This window comes from Dermacentor silvarum, chromosome 9 (assembly GCF_013339745.2).
Source record: "Dermacentor silvarum isolate Dsil-2018 chromosome 9, BIME_Dsil_1.4, whole genome shotgun sequence".
NCBI classification, from domain to species: domain Eukaryota; kingdom Metazoa; phylum Arthropoda; class Arachnida; order Ixodida; family Ixodidae; genus Dermacentor; species Dermacentor silvarum.
This window is the reverse complement of record NC_051162.1, coordinates 156624385-156645226: the sequence shown is the minus strand read 5'-3', so window position 1 is coordinate 156645226 and position 20842 is coordinate 156624385. Positions and strand designations below refer to the sequence as shown.

At 46.3% G+C, this 20842-nt stretch overlaps 1 long non-coding RNA gene across 1 annotated transcript; it reads right to left on the bottom strand.

Annotated features, from left to right (window-relative positions):
- Positions 1–558: 558 nt before the first annotated feature.
- On the bottom strand, positions 559–18484 carry LOC119464015 (uncharacterized). Its single transcript, XR_007463345.1, has 4 exons — positions 18358–18484; positions 12833–12979; positions 3685–3803; positions 559–662 (listed from the first exon to the last, which is right to left on the bottom strand). It is a non-coding gene; the product is annotated as an uncharacterized LOC119464015 (long non-coding RNA).
- Positions 18485–20842: the final 2358 nt, after the last annotated feature.

The window sequence follows — 20842 nt, the reverse complement described above, 5'->3', positions numbered from 1 at the left end:
TGCCTGTGCCTCTGCCAGAGATTGAAAGGGTGTGTCAAGGAGAAGTGCGGGGTGCTTCTCGTCGGGTGCTGAGAGAACTACTGCTCGCGAATTGAATTCCGGGGTTTTATGTGCCAAAACCACGATTTCATTATGAGGTACGCCGTAGTGGGGGACTCCGGATTAATTTTGATCGCCAGGGGATCTTTAACGTGCCCCCAATGCATTGTACACGGGGCGTTTTTGCATTTCGCCCCCATCGAAATGCGGCCGTCGCGGCCGGGATTTGAACCCGCTACCTCGTGCTTAGCAGCGCCTCACTATAGCAGCTAAGCCACCGCGGCAGGGCAACTACTGCTCGTCGCATTGGATGGCCCGCGCTCTGATAGGCACGTTCGGAACGCCCAGTGTTCTGAGATGGCCAGACTTCAGCAATACATTTCGGCTTTTCTCAGATGGAACATTTCGATGGTACATTTCGACAGAGCTATACAATTTGCATTTGAACTTAGGAATATAAGCACGGCCCTATACTTTATTAGTACGCGAATCTTGTCGTTGTATTCAGTTTTCTTGCTGTGTAGGAAAGAAAAGTGCTTGACTTGCCTTCAATAAATCGAATTTTGTCTGATTCGACCTTGCCGCCGGATGCAGTTTCATTCCAAGATTTAGCACCGACCCTCCTGAAAGGTAATTACTAGACGTGAGTACTTTTGATTGCAGGGTTAAGCACGTGAGGGCTATTTGGTATTATTGGAGGCTACATATCTCCTGGACAGCCCGATTATGAAATAGCCGCATGCGAAAGGTGACGATTTAAAAAAATCATAAGCCATTCCACTTTGTCAAGATGGCTGACCAGCGAAGCTGTTTAGCACACCACACAGACAGAGGTGACACAGAATGGGTTTTTGCCCACACGCACGAAAAATGAATGACTATTAACATAAAAAGAAACAGCCATAAACAGCGTCGCAGTAAAAAAAAGGCCCATATCCCAGTTATCATAATTCTATAGGATCATACTGGTTTAAGTGAGAAGATATGCAGTTTTTTTTTTGTGATGATGGAGGATTATGAATGTGAAACATATGAATTTTAAAAAGGATGTTCATGTATTCCAAACGCCAATCACCAGCGCTTACAGTCACCGTTTGTTGTTGTTGTTGTTGTTGCCTCAAAACATGGCTCGTACCCACCGGGGGGATTGGCCACATTAGATTTGAAATGTAGTATAGGCGCTAAACTAAAAACACGCTTCTTCTTTTTCGCACAATTATTTCCAGAGGAAGTTAACCGGAACGTGTGTATATTGCGCGTAGCCTCATATCATGTTTTCAGCGATGGATTTCACAATTGCGAAATCACCGCTCTAAACGCGTAAAGAGTCTTTGCTGCATCAGCCTATAGAGATTGTCAACACTGATCTCTTTATTTACTTCCTTATTTTCCTACGACTCCTCCTGCACCAGAACAATGCTGGGGGAAGGGGTCATAAGTCAAATAACAAGGTAGCAAACATTTCAAGCGTGGCAGTGCTCAACGAGCTGCTGTTACAATAAGTTTTAGCTAATACTTTTTGGGAACAAGATAACTAATACACTCTGCGAGCGTACGTGATGGAGTTTATGTTAGTACTAAAGATGTAGATGTGAGAAGCAGCAGTGATAGTATAGCAACATGCTGTGGTGGTTTGTTTATCTGCAAAGCGTCAAAGCCGTGCTTTCGTGTGTATTCGGTTTTGTGTGTGCTTCGTATTATGCGTGTCGAAGAAAAAGTAATTTTTTTCTCCATGACACGCTTCTTAGGACAATGCAGTATGTGTCTGACGCCTTTGCATTAGCTGTCCAAGTAGCAAACAGCCCGCAATTGCATGAGCAGCCAGGCCCAACATGCTTGATTTTAACGTCACGAGATGGAGCAACCAGCGCTGTTGCTCACGGCTTTATAACCACTCTCTCTAACTTAGCGACATTGTCGAAAATTTTAGCCAATATTTCGCCACCTTGGCGACAATCTTGCCTTTTGGAAGCCGTGGTAACGTTTACAGTGACTTTTGTTGGCGATTTAGCGTGTTTGGTGGCTTTGTAAGAGGAACTGCTTCGCTGAACATGGAAGGAGTCAACACAGCTAAATTGCGAGATTTTCGTCGAGCGCACACGGCGCTTTAGTAGTTAGATTTGATGTTATATTAAACACTGCTTATTTACTCGGTGCGAAAATCGAAATCGAGTGGACAAAAGAAAACGAAGCATATGTATAGCCCAATTGCTTTTCTGCTACAAGCCAGACGGCTCGACATGCCCCAGTACAACGTAGGAGCTTCCGATGTTTGACCTAAGCCTAGCAATGCTTCGCTTGTGTGCCGCCATTCGACAGTGGCATATCGAGACTGGATCATCCAGTCTGGATCAGTGCGGCAAAGAAAGAGATAAAATATGCCTCCAAAGTACGACCAATACAGCAGAAAAATTGAAGCGGAACCTCCCTAAAAGGGAACTGTCCAAGAAATGCGTAGCATTATATGGCGGTCGGCGTGATGCGGAATGTGTTAAGCATGGTAAAGATGTGTGTGTGCGGGGGGGGGGGGGGGGGGGGGGTTATGCTGATGTAGTATACGTTATTTATTTATATATGCGTGAGGAGTCTTTTTTATATGAAGCGAAAGCTGTTTGCAAAATCTGACTCCAAGAAACTGTATTGGGCGTTTTCCATGTACATTCCTTGCTAGGGGTAAGTTATAATTTCGAAATATAACACTTCTGTCGATGCTTAAACTGCGCATTCTCACCCTGCATTAAGAAGGTTTTTCTTTTTTTGCTTCACACGGAATTTTTCAACTTACTCGCCATATACTGTTATGCATTAAAATTGAGTCTAATGTGGGTGAGTTACGTTCACTGCAAAGTGACAACAAAAGCGTCCTACGCCTATTAGGACTGTAAACTACATGCTAAGTTGAAATAGGAAAGTTGTTATCCACACGCCTGTCACCCGAAGCTACGAAGGAAACCCATACGGGTTACTCATAAAACAAAGTTTTGCAGTTGAAGAAAGATTCGTCCTGGGCCAGGAATCGAACCCGGGACCAACGCCTTTTCGGGTCGGTCGCTCTACCGTCGGAGCTAACCCCGTGAATTCTGAACCATTCGAAATTTCAATGAGCGTCAGTCTCAAGTGCACCCGGTTCATGTCTTTGTAAACCTCAATCGGTCATTGTTTTCGATACACCTCCTGCACACTAAAGGTGTTGTATGTTTTGCACGAGGCCGGCTTATGGCAATTTACTGATGCTTCATACTGCGCTCAGACGGCTATGCAAATAAATGCAACCGCTCGCGGCCGACTGTGAACACATTTACAGTAGCTGACCTCTTTTTTGGAAACGGTCTAGCGCCGTCGTGTAGCGGCTCGCGGGAATTAATTAGCACGCGAGTATGCGCGGGACGCTAAAAGAAACTTCTTTTCGAAATTGTCGCGCTCCAGCGTGGGGATGCAGACCCTACACGATGGCAGTCCTTACACGAGCAAGTTCGGTATTTTATTGCTGCGAATATGGTCTCCTAAAAGGCGAAGGCTTATTCTATTCTAGCATGTGGTGCCCAATCAAACTTGTTGCAGGTCTGGTTGGCCCTTTACGCTTAAATAACGCACACTTCTACACCGACAAAAGACGAACAGAGCGGAACGCAGCTGGGCGCTTACCCGTGTCTTTGAACTTCAACGACGCGGCCTTTCTTGGGGTAATAAAGCCTTGAAGTGCATACGAGGTACTCGTGGTGTACCCTCTTGCCGACCGCTGCGTACCATTCCTTGCTCGCAAACTGCAAAGATAGATCAGGTACACGAACAAAAGGAACGTGTGACTGCTCTTTCCCGTAGGTCACAAGCGCTTGCTATCAGTCGTGACGAATATGATGCACCACAGAGCAGTTATGTGCATATATGTAATTCCCAAATGCAGGATAAATGCCACGAGGAATTTCTGAGCGCATCTTCCTATCAACGTGAACGCCCCGTGGTCATTGTATTTTTTTTTACAGGAAGGGTGTTTTTTAAGCATGAAATGCTTTTAGCTCCCGTTGTCAGCGACCTTCAACTGACCTTGAGCCAAAAGCCAGATACGTTATCCGGGCACGGAAAGGAGAACATCCGCGCGTTGTTGCCAGAACAACACGACATCATCCAGGCAACCAGTCAAAAGTTAGGAAAATGCGGTTTCTGGCAACCAACCCTATGTGCAGGACCACATTACATACGCTAGATACTTTCCAAATAAGTTACAATTATTATTGCTTCCGATTTCTTCCCCAATATTTGTTCACAATATCACTCAACTTGTAACTTCTAGTACGCTGAAGTTTTATTTGTCATTTCCAATAGCGACGTTCAAAAGGCAGATAGAGAAGTTGCCTATGCTCTTTTGAACGCCACTGGTCCGTGAGTCGTGAGCGGTCCGCGACAAGAAAAAGTAGCGACCGACGCTGAGCGCGCTGCACTGTTGAAAGAAGAAACGTGGTTGAAGGCGGTGGTACCACAGGGAGCAAAAGACGCAAATGGTAGTCATTTACGCTTACATGTACCTCGATTACAGGGGAGCCAGCATTTCTTATTCAGTGATACTTTCCGCGGAGCGAACTGAGGATAAGAATGAAAGAGTAGAGTGACTGTTTACGATACTGTTTTGCGATACTGTTTTACGATATTTATTACGCGATCTTACGAACGCTGAGCCTGAGCAAACAAATGTAACGAGAAACTTGGACCTCACATGTAAACGCGTCTTTTTGCCCTAGGTAGATGTAATAACTATTCCTTGGTAAATTAAGATTTAATCAGGTAAACAATGTTCTTACTCGTTGAGCAAGTATTTGCGTAGTTGATCTATATATAAATTTTCTGTATTGGACCAGGTACTAGTCACTTAGGCTACTGGTCCAACTATATTGTATGAAATTATTGAATTGTTTAAATAAAGCACATTTGTGATGGACTAATTTCGCGAATACTTTTCGCGGATTGTTCCAACCTATTCCAATAATGGTGGGATTAGGGCCGCCGATAGGGTTGGGGATATTCCAAATTTCGCGCGTCTTTTATCGACTTGGCCGCAAAGCGTCATCCGCCATCTTGTCGAAGCCCCAGCAAAACGAAACTGCTCACTCAACAGCATAGTTACATGCACAGTTGCAGCTTTCACCCTTGTTCTTTGTATTCGCCCAACAGTTGTTCACTGCTAGCTGCTATATGTGAAGCAAGGGGTTTGTGGTGACGCCGGCTTGATTATTTATTGCAATAGAAATTATATGGAGACTGCAAGCCCATTTCTGCCGTCGGCGTCGTGGTAGCCGTGAGGTTCCGTATAAAGTCCAACGGCGATAAAATCGTCGTCGCGCGCCGTACGCTGTGTGTGCGTGTGAAAGCGTACGAGGGTGAGCTGGCAATCGCGGCTCAATGTAGCGCACGTCAGGGAGGAAGGCAGAGTGGAAGCGCGCAAAAGAAGCAAGGGAGTGAGGCGAAGGAGAGGGAGAGGGCTGCGTTCTGCTTCATCGGCTGCTGCTCACAGTGCGGCCGCGCGACCGCCATATCTTGAAAGCGATCTACGATGTGGGCGAAGTGCGCGCCCGCGCGGGCCTCATCTTCGAAGCGATCTTCAATGGGGACAAAGTGCATGCGCCGAGTGCCGGTAGCTTCGTATGCGCTGTGCTTTCGACGTTTAGTTCGCGTTGAAGCGAGACGAGAGACAGCGCGAAGGTCAATTTGCCCGCTGGTTCTGGCACACTTTTCTGACTCCGGCGTTTTCACAGCGAGTTACCGCGGTCATCGAGCGAGATGTGTTCCTGTTTATCTGTGCGCACGTGACACCGTGCTTGTCTGTGTATTTAGTAAGCGAATGTTTGCAAGTTTATACGGCCCATTAAACTATATATCCTTGCTTCGTGTAGATCTCTACTAATTTGCTATCGCAATCGATGGCTCGCCATTCGGGCGGAACTGCGACTTTCTTTTCAGGAATATGCATAACAAAATGGCGAATAAACCGAATGGTTGATCAATTGGTTGATTCGACGGAAATGTCGTATCATTAACCCTTCGCAAGCCTTAAGTAATCAACAAGATGCCTGAAGAACGCCACAAGGCTCCTTAAGGACGCCTACCACATGTCACTTCCCACCGAATGTTCCACCTGGTATTTTGAGTCAAGCGCACACGTTCCCTTTCGTAATTTTTTTGATTGCCGCAGATACACGTATTTCAATAAGGCATGAAGTGACATGCCTTAAACGTTGTTAAGAAGCTTTATGGCGTTCTTTAGACATCCTCTTGGTTACGTAAGGTTTGCTAATAGTTAATGCTAGCGCATTTGCGTCACATCAACCAATTCATTGACCATTATTTTTTTTCAAGCCTTGCGACGTTCCTCAGCACGAGTTTTCATACAGCTCGTTGACGGCACTGCATCCATTTTAAACTATTCAAAGGCACGCGCCTTCACAAGACCTGTCTGAACCTGTCACATGCCACAGGAAATCTGCCAAGTCCACCGCAGTGCGCCAAAGCGCCATTCCCTCCTCTCCCCTCGCGGTCTGCCAGCTGTGAGCACCCGCCGTGGTTGCTCAGTGGCTATGGTGTTGGGCTGCTGAGCACGAGGTCGCGGGATCGAATCCTGGCCACGGCGGCCGCATTTCGATGGGAGCGAAATGCGAAAACACCCGTGTACTTTGATTTAGGTGCACATTAAAGAACCCCAGGTGGTCCAAATTTCCGGAGTCCCCCACTACGGCGTGCCTCATAATCAGATCGTGGTTTTGGCACGTAAAACTCCATAATTTAATTTTTCTTTTCAGCTGTGAGCGCCGAAGTACGACGTGACCCACTTATTCCTATTGGTGTGACGTCACGCATCCCTCCCTCTTTTTCACACGACCTCTCTAACGCGCTTTTCCTCCTTCATTCCTACTCTACACTTGTGACGTCCCACACTTTCCACTCCTTATCCGCACTTTTCTTCTCTCCCAAGCCACGAGATAACCGACATACGCCGCCGGGCATTCATTCGCATGAGCGTTTAAGGCTGACACATTAAAAAACTTAGCTGTATCGCCCGAAAGGCGAAGCATCGATTTCGGTAGCAAAGTATGAGCCAGCTATACAAAATAACTATAGTGGCTTTATTGACCCTAATTCGCTTACGAACTAAATCAACAAGCCTGGTGTCACATTTCGCATTTCGATGAAGGCGAAATGCAAAAACGCCCGTGTGCTTGCGTTGTAGTCGACGTTAAAGAATCCCAGGAGGTCAAAATTAATCCGGAGCCCTCCACTACGGTGTGCCTCATAATCAGAACTGGTTTTGGCAGGTAAAACCCCAGAAAGAAGAAGAAGAAGAAGCCTGGTGTCGCGCGCGCAGAGGCGAACACATCTCACTCGATGACCACGGACACTATCTGTCAACATGTTGGCGCGAGGAAGAGTGGCAGCGACAGTGAGCGAATTGCTCTTCGTGCGTTCCTCTAGCCTCAACGCGAACTAAGCGGGGAGCACACAGCGTACACGAAGCCATCAGACCTAGGGCGCGATCTTGTACGCGTTCCAAAATGGAACGGAGGCGTTCCGTTCCATCCAGCCGCACACGATTGGTCAATTTGAACGTCGCGGTTGAAATTGACCAATCGTGTGCGGCTCGATGGAACGGAACGCCTCCGTTCCATTTTGGAACGCGTACAAGATCGCGACCCTAGACGCGCCTAGACTTTGTACCCACCGCACATGAAAGAAGGCACACTTCGACCGCGCCTTCCTGCCTTGTGCGCGCGAGATCAGGCCACCCTCCTTCTCGGTTCAGCCTCGCACGCTTTCACACGCGCCTGTAGCATACGGCGCACAGCCGCAATCTTAGTCGCACTTGGACTTTATACGGACGGCGACGCCGACGATGGAAATTGACCTGCGCTGCCCATATAATTGCTATCGCAAGAAAATAAAATCCGCATTCTAAACAGTGGCCAACACAGACGACGTTATCCGTCTCGCTTCCTCGTGCCGGGTTTGTGACGGTTATCCTTACGATGTAAAATATAAAAATCAGTTGTTTTCACCAGGTCGTCATCGTTTAAATTATTGCTCAAGGGAATGCTTTGCTTCCGTAGGAAAAATTATTTTGGAATGCGAACACCTGTTTCGCCTATATGAAGGTGACTATTTTAGAGCGAAGCTCTTAGGCGCCCTTTTCTGCGGCGAGCGTTGGCGTCATTTGTAACCGAGCGAACGAGCACAGCGAAAGATGATAGAGCGCAGCGGGGGTGCAAGAAGCGGCGAGAGCGACGAGGCACGAGGAGAAAAACGGAGAGGAGGGTGCAACGGAATCCATGTGGCGGGAAGAGGAGGAGGGTATGGCGAAAGCGTGAGAAGAAAAGCGTAATGCGGTGACTATGGCTACGAGATGGCGCCAGAGTAGCGCGCGTTGTCGGGGAGGTTTGTCGGAGGCAGCTGCTGTGAATCGTGCCCACGCGTCAGCCACCCATTGGCTGTCGCGATCTCCACATTAGCGAGGTAGCCGCACCACACACAATTCGCTCCGTTTGCAACGTGCCGCACGAGATAGATTGCCCGTCCCAGTCAACATATCGCGAAATGAAAGCAGGTACAGAGCTGCGCTCAAATTTCGCATTAGGGAGTATCGTAATCGTCGGCAAATATTTTTTATTTCTTTGTTCTCTATGTGAAGGCACTGCTATTTTATATACGACACACTTAAGGGATTTTTAGGAATTTAAATCATTTTTTGCGGCTGTAAACAGAATTAAAAAAAGCCAGCAGATCCCACGCTCTGTGGGAATCGATGTAATGCGAAGTAGTGTCAGCAGGACCTAAGTTAACGAAACGACCACGTTCACTTAGTACCCACGTCCGAACCCATTTCAGTGGTTTTTGAGTGTTAATCTTTTTTTGCTGAGTCACTGACATTTTGCTGGGTCATGCTCATGAATATGACTTCTACCACCATCCTTTAGCGTTTCCTTAATTAGTACCCACGTCCAAAGCCATTTCAGTGGTTTTTGAGTGTTAATCTTTTTTCGCTGAGTCATTGTAATTTTTGCTCAGTCATGGTCATAACTGCGACTTCTACCATTACCCGTTAGTGTTTCCTTCACTTAGTACCCACGTCAGAACCCATTTCAGTGGCTTTTAAGTGTTAATCTATTTTCGCTGAGTCATTGGCATTTTTGCTCGCCGCTTCGCCACGCAGAGCGCCATTGAATAGAATCAGCGTTCATTTTCTGTACTTCCATTTTGGCACTTAATTACCGACGTGTGTCTTCATTTTCGGCTGTGCTATTGAACCGCCAAGACACATAGTGATTCTAGGCCTGCGTTTCCAATGTTTCTCATGTTACTGCGCTGTACTTGAAGCCGAAGCCTCCGTAAACAATGATGTCCTGCATACTTACGAACGCCTGAAACACAAACGCAGTGCGGGAATTAGCAAGTACACAGAATGCAACTAAAAGACAACGAGTGCGACAGCCTTATCGTTTGATACCGTATAGACTCGTGTGTGGGCCGCACCCGTGTAAAGGCCGCACCCCCAACTTGGCAGCTCAAAATGTGGAGAAAAAAATTTCCAACGGAGAAGCAATCGCGTTCGATTCTCCAAAGCCGCACGCGAGCATCGGCGAACATCGGCGAATTTTCGCACGCTGCTTACTTGCGCATGCCACCACTAGATGGCGATAGCTGGGTTGTGCACAAGATCAGGTGTGTGCACGTCACCGGCTGCGCCGGCACCATTTTGACTGAAACGTACGGATTCGTGTAAGGGCCGCACCTCGCGAAATTGTGAAAGAAGGTGTGGCCCTTACACGAGTCTTTACGGTAATTGATATCTTAATATTTGTGGTGGTGAAGGGCAGATCGAAAGCAGCGCATGCAACAGATTAACTTGACCGTCAACTTGCAGATCACGTTTCTCCTCACTTTTCGCGGAACGTGCATGTGCAGCCTGACTTGCACTATTGAAGTGCATACACTCAAAGCGAGGCTCGAACGCAAACGGAGGAGCAACCACTTTAGTTGCATGCATGCAGCTTGATCAGCTTCGCGGAACAGCATTGGAGTTTCGATTGTTCACTTGCTATATCACATGCGGTATATGCGGGTTATATTGCCACATCATTCTACCACTAAAGTTGTTCATACGTTGTTTTACATTTTTGACAAAGTTATTCCTCGGAATTTCGAGAATGATAACCCGCAAACAAATTTTATGAAAACGAAAACACCGACAGCGCAATGCCTTTTATGTTAAATCTTCTCAACGCGTTTTCTTGCGGACCTGACGAATCTGGTGGGTTGTTTGAAATCTTGTTTTAGAGGCATCAGTCGAAAATTCGACAGTGTATGATAGAGTTTAGGTTACTTAAGGCTGATTGACACTGCGCCGACACGAGAACGATTTTGGTCTGCCGACTGATGACGCGAGCAGTTTACAGGATCGAAAACGCTGTGGCCAATGGTTCAAAGGAAGGAAAACGCTGTCACCAACAGTCGGCAGACCAAAGTCGGTGCCGTATCGGCCTAGTGTGAATCAGCCTTTAGGTAGCTCAGGTTCGCACGTCACCGCGAAAACAGACTGAGCGAACATTTCGGCTTCAAAGCAGTACGCCTCGTGAGAATGCCGTCTGGGCGAATCTATCGGGTGAAGAAATGTCGCAGTTTCACCCAAAAGGCGAAGCATCAATTGCGATAGCAAATTAGTAGAGAGCTACACAGAGCAAGGATAGTAGTTTTATCAGCTGTATAAACTTGGACACATTCACTTACTAACTGAATTAACAAGCATGATGTCAGCGCGCACAAGCAAACATGAATAGATCACACTCGATGACCGCACACGACCGCTGTGAAAACGCTGGCCTGAGCGAGCGCGCCAGCAGCAGCGAGCGAAGGTTCGTGCGGTCTATCGCTTCAACGGAAAGTGAGCGTCGAAAGCACAGCGCATGCAAAGGTAGGAGCCGTGTTGCTGATCGCTTTCAAGATACGATGCGCGCGACCGCCCGCCGCTGCGCAAAGTACAAGTTGCTCGCAGAGCAGAGGTCGAACGCCTTCCCTCCCGCGCTGCCTTCCCACTTTCCTCTTTTCCCCTTCGAGATTCCAGTTCCCCTTGCGCCCGGTCGCAAGACAGGCATTTGGTGCCGCAGCTAAACAGTCGCCTCCCCTCCCTCCCTCCCATCCCCCCACGGCCTTTAGCGCCACGGAAGACGTCGCGTTTGCGGGCTCTCCGCCGTGCGTTCACTCCCCATGAAAGCGCGCGTCCCTCGCGTGCTTTCACGCGCACATACAGCAGACAGCGCGCGGCGACGATTTTATCGCCCTTGGACTTTACACAGAACCTCACGGCGACGGTGACGCCGACGGTAGAAATCCGCTTGGAGTTTTCTACAATTGCCATCGCAATAAAAATCAGTAGGCGTGGTCTAGGGTGAGAAAATGAGTAGGCGGGGCTTTGTTGACTAGCGGGTACACATTGTAGGTCGCTCTTTATTATTCGCCGTACGACGAAGGTAACAGTTGCATTTTAGAGTACTGAATAGCATGATGGCGATAATCGCCAAGCCGCACAACGTACATGAACTTCGCAACTATATACGCGTTAGAGGAGATGGCGAACGCAGTGAGTGTTGCCAGATCACTATGCATTTTGAATATACGATGTTAGCGTGCCCTGCCATTTCCTGTGGGCTTTAGCTGGTTATTTAGCAAAAGTTATGAAAAGCAACGCTTTGTTTGCTCATTCCCTCCACATTTCGGACGCTGGTTGCAGGCTGCTCTCTTGCAAGATTGAACGGTACCGGAAATAGAGTGCAAACCATTAAGCACAAGATATACGGCAAACCAAGGTGGCCCTGGGTGGCAGGCAGCGCACGCTAGCGTGGACGTGAGCTCCAGCACAGACCCGCCGTCGTCGTCGTCTTGCCAACGTTGCAATGCCTTTGTCGTCATTTCATCTGCCTTCATTCAATTGTGATCATTTCTTCGTTGTTTTGCCATCATCAAAGTTCCGCCGTTTTCCTTCTTTTGTCTCACTGCGTTGTCTTTTCGTCATAATTCCGCCGTCGCCTAAATTCCGTCATCATTGATTCCGTCATCACCATTCTGTCGTGGTCATTCCATTAGTCATCATGTTGGGGTCGTCGTCACTTCGTAGTCGTCATGTATACCGTCGTCGTGATGCAGTCGTATAATCACGGCGATTGTCCTTCCATCCTCTCATGCTGGCGCCGTTCCGTCATCCTCACACAGTCGTCGTAATGCATTCGTGGTCACACCTTCCTTGTGATGCCGTCCAGGTCGTCGTGTACAGTTTCGTCATCCCATTGTCGTCATGCCGTTGTCGTCATACCGCGTCGTCGTGCACTCATCTCTGTCATTCTTTTCTCCTCATACCATAGTCGTCGTGCCAACGCCGTAATGTTTTCGTTGGGGATTCCAATGTGTGTCATGCACTTGTCACACCGTCCTCGTCACCATTGTTTTCTGTCATGGTCATTGATTTGTTGCCATGTGTGGGATCGGGATGTTCGAGAGGCGTATCCCATTGAATCCAAGTCCAACTTGTTCTTGTGCTCCCAACTTTTAATGGTCGCTAAGCAAGAACGGCGTTCTTCGGAAAGACCAGCGAAAGCTCCGGTTGAACCGCTTCTCACAGCGCGTAAGATCTGCATATTCCGGGTGCTGTAGACATCACTATGACTACTCTTTAATGAATTGTGAAAAGAAATTAACAAAGTCAGTTAACTTCTGCAGATGGCGTGAAAACAGATCAAATGGATTGATAACGTAGTCACAATACCTTGTCCCAGTCAATCTTTTTCAAGCCTTTCAGCTTACACGCTTGAGCTGATGATGGCGGCACGTGAGCCAGCAGGACGAGTAGCAGCGCTGGTATTGCGATGTCCATGGCAATCTGCTGGACGCCTGCGCCCGAGCTTTGGATTCCCTAGAGCCAAGAAAACAGGAGTGTTGGCTGTAAGAATCGGTGTCGATTGTCATTTAGAGAGCCAAGATAGACGTTTATATTTTTGAGGCAGCAGAATACCACACACTTCTGGAACGCAAAATGATCACACTTCATTAGCAAGTGTGAAGCTTGGCGAGCGCTTATAAGGTATTTTATGGTCGTACCAAATTTACCTCGATATGCTGGAGCTGGCGTAGTCGATATTATGGGGACGTCATGACACGGAACAAAACGTGCTGACACAGCTAGTGACAATACAAGCAAACTGTAAAAGCAACAGCATGAACAAAAGCGACAACATCACGTAACATAAAAAGGAGACAACACAAATAAGGAATACTCTTAAGAACAAAACGTATTACATCTGTTAGTAGCTTCAAAAAATGCCGCTGCCCTTACAAATTTATTTTCGATGCTATCAATGCGCACTTTTGCATAGCTCTTGTTAACGGTCAACTATCTAGTGTTATTAGTCACAAGTCGGGGTCTTGGAGTCCTGTGGTAAGGGCATTCGAAAGGAAGGTGATATGCGCCTTTGCCGGTCGACAAGGCCCCAATCACACCGTGAAATTTTACACTGCCCCGGCAGCAACAATCCATTTGCTAGTAGATACAGCGTTTGACCGCTGGCGCCACCCTGCGCCGCTCGCGCGTACCGCGTTTCTAGATGGTTCCGTTCACCGAGGGCGCTCGAACGCAATCATATGGTTCGCACGAATGCAACCCTTGGAAGCGTGGCTGTATAGCTGCATAAATTTTGTAGTCTACATTCGTCAGTCAATTATGCAAAAGTCTTATCTAATCGTCAATTTATGCAAAAGTCTTATCTAATCGACTCCAGTATGCAATGGCATTACTTATTGGACCTCACCAGACTTGCGGATTAAAAGGCCGTTCCATACAAACAAATTTGCATCTAGTCCGAACAGCTCTTCAGCACTGCTCGTCCCACTGTGATCATTTTGCATTGCTTCAGACGATTTAGCAAAAGCATTTGACCGAGTGAACCACACATTCCTTTTCAAACTTTTAGAACACGCCAATGTTGGATCCGTTGTTTACAACGGTGTTCGCATGTGCTACGCTAACTGTTCTACCAATATAATTGTTAATGGAAATCTGTCCGAGCCGGTGTCTATTCTTTCCTCTGTAAAACAGGGTTGTCCGTTATCACCACTTCTATTTGCCCTTTATTTAGAGCCATTGTGTATAAGCATTCTAAAATGCAGTGACATTCATGGCTTTAACGTTTTGGGCAATGAACTCAAAGTATTGGCTTACGCAGATGATCTTGCCTTTTTCTGCTCAGACAAACCGAGCATTGACAATGTGCTATCATTGACTGAAAATTTTGGTATTACTTCTAGTGCCCAGATAAATTGGTCAAAAATCTCAGGTCTTTGGTTTGGCTTATGGGGATGTACGCCGACCCAATATGCTGGTATAGAATGGACAACCGTGCCACCTAAATACCTTGGTGTGCCTTTTGATGCACATAAGCTTAGTGCACATTACTGGCGGGAACGTGTACCGGCACTTCAACTCCATGCGGATACCTTTACGCCACACCGCCTTTCTATATTTGGTAGGGCGGCAGCTTGTAACTTGTTCCTGGCTACAAAATATTTTATGTACTGCAAATACTTATTGTGCCCGGACTTATATTCAACGACTTCATCGAATATTTGCTACTTTTGTGTGGTCCTCCACCTTTGAGCCTATGAGACGAGATAATATCTTTAGACCCGTATGTGCTGGCGGACTTGGCCTAGTGCATCTATATGTGCGACAGATTGTTTGGCGTTTCTTCTTTTTTAGAGATACTTCACACCCGATACTACGATCATTCATACAAGTGAACTTATTCAATGCATTACCCAATCTGGTAGTTTCATCCCAATATTCTGAAAGACCTTGTTTGTGGGGTTTTATGTATGAAGTATATTTCGCTGTGCAGTTCCTCATGGTTCGATTTTCTACTGACTATCTCTACACAGTGTTCAGAAAACAACTATACAAAGATTTGATATCAATGATTTTCCCACCTCCACTTTACCGTTCCACATTCTCCAGTTTGCCAGGGAAAGACGTACTTAAACGAGTCCGCAAGATGCCTTTATCCCCATGTACAAAGACGTTTTTCTTTAAATTACACAGTGAAACATTACCTGTGAAAACTTGGTTGCACAAAAAAGGAATTTTTGTATCCACAGTGAACTGTCGCCTTTGTGATGTACCTGAGACTATAGAGCATTGCTTCATAAGTTGTAAAGACGCAATATTGTTTTGGGATGTGCTCCAAAGAACTCTCAAGAAAGACTTCATTTTGAATCACCATACCATCCGATACTTGATTGCACCCCACGGAGAAGACGTGCCTTTTGATGTTTTTCTTAATTGGACTACACAGCTTATGGAAGACACGCATGTTAGACAGAAACGCTGAACCTGTTGTTTCGGCGAAATTTCACTACGCTCTAATGATTGGTCACGTGAAGGACATGTATGACTTGACAGAGTTTCAACCGGACTGGTACCATCGCTTGCTACGTTGCTTGTCGTTGCCACCTTTTTAGGATCAACGTTACTTGCCACGTGTTTAAGAACAAAGCTACTTGCAGTTTTGTTCGTGCAGGGTGTGCTTAACGAGATTTTAGGCCATTTCTAGGCCATGAGTATGAGATGTGTTGGCTGGTGCTTGCACGTTTTCCGCAGATAGTATTTCTCTCGTATATACATGATGCAATAAATACCATGCAAGAAAAAAAAAGTGTCTGTATGGCTGAGTGGTTACGGCGCTCGCTTCGGGATCATGCGTACGGGGGTTCGAATCCCGCCCTGACTAGAATTTTTTTTCTTAATATCACGCTTTTTCTTTTTTTCCCCTCTCTGTTTGCCAGCGCGGTCGTTTGAACCACGGTGCCACGGCGGCAGCCGTGGTGCCGGGCGCCGACGCGAAGCGGCGGTCGTTGGGGTGTTGCGGAGCGCAGCGTAGCAACACCCCAAATAAAAAAATACTGCTCCAGTCAGGTAGACTGCTCCCTCCCTGATAGTGAGATTATATTTGGATCATCAAAACAGTGCTGCGTTTATAATACCACCGATCCCAACAGCAGGCTAGTTAGTCACCACCAGCCCAGCGTTTTCTCCGTCAACGCCTCCTCCGTTCCAACGGCGGCGGCTAGAAACATGGTACGCGCGAGCGGCGCAGCGTGGCGCCAGCGGTCGAGCGCTGTATCTACTAGCAATTGGAAATACGCGCCCCGGCAAGCAATACTGTGTCACAATACATTGTCCCAGTCTATTTTTTTCAAGCCTTTCAGCTTACACGCTTGCTCTGATAATGGCGGCACGTGAGCCAGCAGGACGAGTAGCAGCCCATTCATGTGATATGTGACGGCAACGTGATTGTGTGCGTGCGCCTAGCCTAATTAAATGTACTTTCTCTAGGAGTAGGATAGCTAAAGCAAAACAATAAATCATCTTAGAGAGATAAAGTATTCTTGGAAATCTCTGCTGTCGTTAATTACACTGCAATTGCTCAATTATTAGAAGAGAAAGTGAAGCTCAAGGTAATTTTTTTTAGAATTTCGCGCGGTAACCCCGACGTCAGCACTTCAGTGTGACGTCACGACTTTTAAAGATATTCTTCGTATTTGGGCCACGTTGGCTGAGTAAAAGTTCGCGAAACTTGTCATATTCAATCTTAGGCTCCATTAGAAGACAATGTAGTCAATCTTTACCGCTAATGAATTAACTGGGGCCTAGAAGACGCTGTCAAAATCCATGACGTCATGGTGAGCTGGTGCGGGAACTTCAAAGTGCCGTCACCACTCGCCCTTTGTGTTTTTTGTTTCTTTCTGGCTTACCAAGCGGCATCTCGCAATAAGAGTGGGGTTTTCGCCATTGTGGAAGGCTAATCTACTGATACAGAAGAAATTATTTTTCCCTTTAGTGTCCCTTTAAAGCAGAGTCAAATGCGGGGCAAGCATACAAAGGCGAATCAGAAAGTCTTGACCCCAATTTTTTTAAAGCCAAATTACGGCTGTAAATGCGAAGTCAACATATCCATTCCCAGCGATGGACCTTACTTGGACCGGCCCGGCCTTATCTGCTGGTAGCTCCGCGGCACACGGCGCTATTGTCAGTTATTGAAGATGGCGGTTGTGCTTCATACGTCCATGGCGTACGAGCAACGAAATCCATGGGGAAATGCAGCCCATGTATGGGGAAAGGTGTCTCGCCTTGAGAAGTGTGAGGTGGGGGTGTTGGGACTTCGCAAGAGGCCGTGAAGCCAAGACTTCCGCCCGACGTTGGTTCCACAGTCAGCTGGACGAATTCTACCACAGCGGCATCTCTAATTTACTGCTGGGATGGGACAAATGTCTTGTCTTACCCACTGTCTTGTGGTTACCCACAAAACAGTGGGTAACCGTTTTGATGCTTCTCATCTTTTCAATAAGTTATGTAATCATTATTGGCAAACTTTGAACTGATCTCACGCGGACTGCCACAGCCTGTGACGTCACGAAGCCTCACTTTCTCAACTGTGCTCATAAACTGCGTTGTCAACGACTTACACGGATTCATCAGCGTTCGGGGCCTTACTTTGGGAAGCAAGACCATAAAGCTTTTCAGACTTCTCACTCATTACACTTCACCGCTTTCAACCAGACTTCCACAGTCTATGACTTCGCGAAGAGTACATGTGGAAATATAAGGTCGAGTTGCCAAATATTTGTTTTTCATTGCATGAATGTGTGGAAGACCTTGGCGCTTCGGATGGCTTCCGCTACACTGCTCGCATAATTAGCAACACTAACGAACTGGGAAAAATGTTCTAAGATGTACGCACCTAATCACAGTCATGGAAGAACGTTCTTAATCCAAGTACACCGATAAGTCTTCTTTTCAATCCTGGGATCGGTTTATTCAGGACTCATGATTAAAATTTCTCTGCAAATACAACGCGGGTGCCCTTACCGCGGCTCCGCACAATAATTGTGGTCACCCATTTCACGGTGCAGATGAACAGCTTGGAAAACATTGCTCCACTAGAGCGGTGAGCAAAATCTTGGGCTGCACAAGGTAGCCGAAAAATGAAATCAAAGAAGGGGTGGGAGTGAGGTGGGGAAGCTCTTTAGCGGTGTTGCTGCGAGTACTGGCTTTCGATAACGTTCGTAATAACAAAAATAGGTACCCGCAATTTCCAAGCTTTATTTGATGGCACTTTGGAAGGATTTAATTACGTTGCACACAAGTCTTGAAGCCCAGTAACCGTTTCCCAGAAGTTACAAGAAATTGTGTAAAGTTCAAAAAGCGAAATGTCATTAGCAACGTTCGCCAGGACAACTTACCCGAGCTAACGATGATTTTCCAATGTATACCGCAGGTTGTAGGCGCCGCTTGTTGTGTGACGTGTACAAATCAAAAGCTTCTTCTGTGGCGCTCTATGAGCTCTGTCGACTGCGTTGTCCAAACGCCATCAGTTATTGTACAATTGAGCATTTTCTTAATTCTGTTTTGTCCGGATAACCTTTCGACGTCATATTCAACAAAAGCTATTTCTTTAGAAAAGGCAGCAAATAAAGGAACTCGCCACGTTATTGTACTTATGGTTAGAGTTGAAGTGGGGTTGTAGTATGACTGTTCTCGCTTGATCGACATAAACGAAAAATAGCACTGCGATTGTTTCGCTCCGCTTTCTTACCTTTAGTGAAATGCGATCTATTGTTCTTTGCAAGCTGCTGACAATTCCTTTCATAGTTTTTCTAATTCAAGTTTTTAAAAAAATCTGTGCTCAATTTTTTTATTTTTCTAATTGTCCAACGCCATTTTACAGAGACACGTGTCATGGGCTCTCACGGATTTTGATGTACTCTATGATATGCACTGACCCGAGACCATGACAAAAATAACACCCGTCGTCGCCACCACAATTATAATGATCATAATCTTTCAGCCTCTTTTCAGGCTGATCTCTATCAGATTCCTGATCGCCATTAGGGAACCGAATATGATAATTTAGTTGTACGAAAATTTTCAAAGTTTCACAAAATATGACTTTTTCTTATCCAACTTATACCAGAATCACGAAGGTATACGAACACCCGTGCGGGTTTTCCGATAGGAAGCTTCGCATTCTAGAAAGATTCGTCCTGATGAGAGGATGGAACTCTAGACCAACGCCTTTCCGGAGCGGTCGCTGTACCATTCTATTCAGTTTCCATGCTCTTCGAGTCATCGATTCGGCCTCACCTGCTTTCGGCTAGCTTTCTGCCTAGTTCAGATGTTGTAGAGCGACCGCTCCGAAATATCAATGGTTCCCTGGTTCCGTCCACGGACCAGGAGCAATTATAATTCATTTGTGAAGCTTTCCGTATTCTTGCTACTCTGAGTGGATGACAATGTTCCCGATTTTACTGGCGAGCAGAGACATGCTAGCGTGTACGCAAACCGAAAGATGCAGACGATAATTATTTCTGTTGGCGTCCCGCGTCAAGTATAGGCGGCGATGAACAGTCACCTAGCCTCCTTCAGCTAATATGGCTTTACTTCATCTATCGGGCAATAACATTTTGCCCATCTGTAATTTACATTCTCCCTCATCGTAAACATTTCTATGTCTATATCGTACAGTTATCTATGTGTGTAACGACCACGGCTCCATCTCTTCCCTGCTTTTTTTCCCCTGCTAATACTGCTTCCATATGCTTTAAATTTCCGCGCTAATGGAGGGTGGATGAGATTGACCAGGAGCACTTCTGGTGGTAGCAACTAGCAACGTTGTGTTGAAACAAAACAACCAGAGCTGTCGCATTGGCTAAACTTTTAGCGCATGTCCATGGGCGCCAACACCTCGGCAAAGGCGCGTAATAAACGAGAATGCGTTTTCTTTTTTTTTTACCGCAGATATAGTTTGTCGTTAGGTGTCCCGCAGACTTCTAGCATCAGAATGGAACCAAAACTACGTCATGACACGGTGGAACCCAGCCTGCCCGCTTCAGGCCCAAACGAATAGCCAGCCTTTCGCGGGAAGTGCCTCTGCAGTCACCATGGCAAACTCGTACCGGTCCTGTCACAGTTATACCTAAGTATGTACTGTGTTAATAATAAAGAAGGCAGCTATGCGTTCCCGCACATACTCAAGCTGCATGAATTTGCGATAACGATACTACAACTTTATGAGAAGTGTTGAAAGAAGCCGCAGCAAGCTAGGAGGTGGTTGATCGTTCTCCTGGAAGCTATTCTAAAGTTATATGTGAAAAAATTGTGATAATTATGTTTCCGATATTTCTTGCAAATTGGAAACAGCATGTAGCTGATGTGGATGAAAAATATGTGTGATAGAACCCAAAAATAAATTTGGTATCTGTGCTAACCCATAGCCTTGGTCATAACTCGGCTTAATAAAGGAGTTGAGCGAATTTCATAAACCAATTTAATCTATACTTAAATATACGCAACGCACCCATTTGTTTTTCGGAACCTTGAGAACACGAGAACTGATAAAAAAGTTCTTCGCGCAGCTGAAAATGCATATTTTGTCTGTGAATAATGTAACAAGGGACCTTTGCTTTGCTACGCCAGGAACTTCGAGTTTCAGCGAAACAACACTGGAAGGGTATTTTGTGAGGTAATCTTTCTGTTCATTAGACATCAGAGATAATAGCCATAACGCGCTACTAAGCTGTTTCTGGCTTGAATCGTTCCTTGAAAACTAATTTTTACGCCAATTGATTTAATTACCGTAATATTTCCGCCCTATAATGTTTGGCCGAGGTACCCTTCTTTTAGAATGCATGGGGCTATTGTATATTTATTCATGAGTACAAGAATGCA